Source organism: Lotus japonicus, chromosome 5, assembly GCF_012489685.1.
Source record: "Lotus japonicus ecotype B-129 chromosome 5, LjGifu_v1.2".
Lineage (NCBI taxonomy): Eukaryota > Viridiplantae > Streptophyta > Magnoliopsida > Fabales > Fabaceae > Lotus > Lotus japonicus.
The window spans coordinates 46,244,827-46,249,862 of record NC_080045.1 but is presented as its reverse complement, the minus strand read 5'-3'; positions in this window follow the sequence as shown (position 1 = coordinate 46,249,862).

Genomic DNA, 5,036 nt, shown 5'->3' with positions numbered 1-5,036 from the left:
AGAAGTGCATATGTAAGCCAACTTAATCAGTTAAGTGGTCTATTTATTTGGGCTTGGATATCTGTATTGATTAGTGTGGACTACAGTGTAGGCCTTAACCTATAGGCCCATGATGGGAAGGGACTAGGGTTAAATATATGTTGGCTAGGTCCCCTCTGTAATCACTAATCTAATCTGACTCCACAGCTTGCCCCATTGTTGGCTGTGAAAGGGAGTGTGAGATACAGAGGAAGCCCTAGTCATTTTCAGTCACTTGACTGTCACAAGATCCGGTGATGAAAACAAGAATTCTTATTCCATTCATGATTTGTCAGGTACACAATCTATCTCATTCTATTTGGTGTTCTATAATCATGTATGGATTCCAATTTATGCTTACATACTATTGTGTTCTTGCCTGATGAAAAGTTCAGATTCTCAAACAACTATGGGAGTGATTAAAGAATTGGAGAGGGTCCTGGGGAGGATATTTGCAAGGGAAGGAGGTTTGGAATTTTGGAAGGGAGGGGGGCTCTGTGGAGACGGGTGATTTGTGCCAAATATGGAGTTTTGAAGCAGTTTGTTTTCTTTCAAATAGAGGGTATTGGAACACAGAAATTCTCATGGCTGGTTGCTGACATTTTCACCATGTTGAGGGATTCGTCCTTGGTGGCAGCGGAATTTGAATCTGGAATGGCCTGCAAGGTAGTCGATTTTTTGACTGGGGGTAGGAGCAGTACCACGAGACGAGTCCACGGCTAATGGGGTTTGTGCTGCGCGCGGCTGAAGATAAATGGTTCTTGCAATCATCTTGGGTTGTGCCTGGTCAGATTTCAAAAGCAATTCCTAAAATGGTAGCGCTATTTGTTTGGCAGGTAAAAAAAACAAGGTTGCAAGTTGCAACCTAATCTTCATGTACGTGGAGTTGTAATGGAAGATGGTGGCAAATTTGTGTGATGACTACGTTAATCTACATATATACCATTTGTACCTGCATTGTCTTGTTGTCTGGTCTCTGGTAGAGGGTTACATGCTTAATGAGCTTCTATAAATACATCTTTTATGAGCCTCAAGTTACTAGGCCAAATATAATTAGTTAATATTATTTCTATGTTTATTTCTAGTTTGTTATTTCTAGAAAATTGACAAAGTTTTATTTTATCTTCTTTTCTTAGTTTTCTTTTCATTTTCTTCCTTTAATTTTACTTGGTAGAGTTTCTCTCTACCAATTTGGTGCTTTCATCACTGATCTCTCCCTTCCGTTGCATCATGGTGCTCAGCTATGATGTATTATCATCCATCCTCTCCGCACAACGTGATCCCCGATCCATCTTCTACGCCCATTCTTCACCTTCCTGTCCCGCCATTAATGGTGGATTTTCAGGGCCAGTATCTGAAGATCCTTGGTTCATGGACCAAGTAGCATACCAGCACATCCACCCACCTTCAATCCCACCACAACCCCCACCACCACAATATTTTATCCCATATGAAGCTGCCAACTACACACAGCCTTCCTCACCGTACCCACACAGCAACCCACATGGAGTTTCTTCCACAGCTTCAGTTTTCCCACCCATATCAGAACCAACGCCCCCACCTTTTCACCCTCACCACCAAAATTTCACCCGTCACATTCCAGAACCCACTTCTTTTCACCAAGCCTCACAACGTTCAACCCAAACTGTCCACTATTCCCACAAGCCCCAAACGAATTTTCCCCCCACCCAACCATGTTACACAGCCACACCTCCTGGTTCCCACCCTCTAAAGCTTTACATGTTCAAAGGAGAAAACCCCACTGATTGGCTTTTCAACACTGAATGTTATTTCATTTTGAATAACATTTCTCCAGATCTGCAATTGCCACTTGCTACCCTTCATTTGGGTGTGGAAGCACTCCCCTGGTTCATGGGAAAGAGATCCCAATTTAAAAAATGGGAAGATTTCAGAATTGCTTTCCAATTACATTTTCAGAAACCTTTGGCTGTTTCGATTGACCCTGAGAATTCCCCACCTGAGGACATACATGAAGATGAAGTGCCTGCAACAGTGGCTGACACAGTTTGCTACAGTACGTATCAAACTGCAGTCGAGGTTCCCACTCTACCAATGGATGACTCAAGGCACAATTCTACCTCCGAGGTTCCATTAGTAGCGGATAACTGGGAGGGGTTGCCTAGCCACCACTTGGGATTATCTTCTTCTGCACAATCCAAGACTGTGGTGATTCCACATCAGGTTATATCTGAGACGGATCCAAAAGCCTATATCTATTTTGAGACACCACCAACAAAGAGGCCTCTGGGTATTTCTACTCACTGTACCCAGGTTATTTCCACACCTCCACTGATCAGGTCTGATTGTATTCCCAACTCATTTACCCCTGATGCAGTTTTCTGAAAAAAAGACTATGTTTCTACACACCCTCCCCAACTATTTGATAAAATGCATGAGAGAAAACTTTTTGACAACATGCATGAGTCTGAAGATAAAGAGAAACAAGTTGGCTCTACTTATGCTCTTGACTCTCTGTTATTTAAGTTCTTGGCTAATACTGGCTTATTCATAATCTCTTTTGATCCTGGAATTTGTACTCACACTCCTAAGCTAGCATGTGGGGCCTTGACTAAATGTGTTGCTGGAGACTTCATATTAAGCCACCATGTGTTTGACAATAGCTCTGAGCGGATTTATAAAGAGCAGCAGGTTAACATTGAACAATTTCTAATGCATTCCATCATGCCTAGGACTCCTAACCTTGATTCATTGGTTCTTGCATCTTTAATTGGAACTTCTCTACCTGCTTTACTTGGCTTCATTATTACTTCCTTTGATCCTGGTATTTGCAATGCTATTTTTTCTCTATCCTATGGTGACTTCTCTAAATGTGTTTATGGAGATTCAAGGTTGAGTTACCTAGGTCTTATTCTGTTGCTAACTGTTGCTAAGTATGCTACACATAAAGAGCTGAAATGCAATGCTACAATTGCACTATCATGGTACAATTGCATGCACCAACAGTTTCATACTCGGGAGAAATTTAAGGAGGAATTCAGATTGCAGTTTGTAGCATCTAGATCTGCCACACTTGAAGTGAAGAGCACTGACATCTTATCTGTAAACTCTGTTGGAGCACAGTTTGAAACTTCAACAGTGGTGGAAACCCCATTCAGATCTCAAGAAATTGCTATACCAGAAATTGGTTTGCACAGTTAAACTACCATGGTGGTAGGATCTGAATCAAGGGATATACAGAACTGCGTTGCTGCTCATTTTGACATGCTGTTATAAAAGTGCTTCAACCTCAGTTTACTAGAATGGAAGATGATGAGACCAGTGATTTTATTTTCAGAAATTAAACTGTCTCAGTTATATGGAAAAGTAATTTCCCTTTTTGATCCTGGTATTCTAGCTGCTACATCTATTCTATCATATGGTAACTTTTCTATGCAGTGTATAGGAGATTCATGTTTGAGTTTCCTAGGTTATGTTATAGTGGCCTGTGAAGATCATTACCACTCTACTTTATCTAGTTCAGCCCTGAGTCTTCAAGCATCGCACCAAAGGTCCTGCTTTGTCACGGCTGCAAGAGCTCTTTTGGTCATGCCCTACTTCTGTCACTCCTCAGATGGTACTTCTCCTAGAATACAAACCATCAAGGACTCAGTGAGTGTGGGAAACTGCAACAAGATACAAGAGGCTGTTATGTGTCCGTTTACAAGTCCGAATTCAAAGCTAGATACAGCAGCAAAGTCCTATGCTATTATTGCTCATGTTTTACAGCAATATGAATCTCAACAATTTGGCCTAGGCCACCTATATTTATGGATCATGGATTATTATTCTGATGGATTGGGTCCTTCTTCACTACAGCTCTTTCTCCAACAAAGCTTGCTAGCGTGGCATTGGTTCAACACATATATGGTCTCTCTTGGGCAATGTCATCCTACTGGAAATAGCTTTTTATGGCATAACATTGTTGATGACAAGTTCATTAGAGCACCTTTGGCAATAGGACGTGGCATTGGGACTTGTTTCTCTGAAATGGAATTAGACAATACATATTTAGTTTGTTCCATGCCAGAGTTCACTTCACAGACTTTGTACTCCTTTCATGGGCTTTGGCATAGCACTACACTTCTTGAGTGGATTCTTATTATTGCTTGGATAGTCTATTTCTCATCCTTGAGGACAAGGATGTTTTCAAGGGGATGGTAATGGTAGAGGGTTGCATGCTTAATGAGCTTCTATAAATACATCCTTTATGGGCCTCAAGTTACTAGGCCAAATATAATTAGTTAATATTATTTCTATGTTTATTTCTAGTTTGTTATTTAGATCATGTTCTAGAGTATTCTACTTTCTATGATGGTGCCACTTGTAAGGTCACCTTTCATCCCTTAGAGTGGATAGTTAGTATAAGTTGTATGGCTTCCATTATGAAATATTAACAAGAAAATTGACAAAGTTTTATTTTATCTTCTTTTCTTAGTTTTCTTTTCATTTTCTTCCTTTGATTTTACTTGGTAGAGTTTCTCTCTACCAGTCTCTTTGGTGCAGAATTTTGTCGAGGGAAAGAGTGTTGTGTTCCATGCCATGATCGTTTGGGGACTTTCTTACCGCGAGGGGAAATTTGCACGCAAAAACAGACAAATTAATTTGGGATTTGATACCTTTATGTTGGTATGTACTAGGATGGTACCCGTGCGGGAGGCTTCATCTTCATGTGTAGTTTTTTTTTTATAAATTTATGGCTAATCAAAATTTATAGCATCTAATTGCGCATACGTTCATAGATGTGGGCAATATCTTCAATATTTGTGAGCTTTATTTTAGACAACTTTTGAACGCTTCATAATTATTCTCATAGGCAACAACTTTAGAATGAAAAAATCAACACCAACACAACGGCACAAAAAAACCGTAAAGTACATTCATCAACAAACCAACCACAGACGGATTTTTAATTTTATGACAAAGAGACGACACATTTTAGTGACAGATGACTACAACTTTAAATGTAGGATTATACCCGTGCGATGCACAAAGCTTTA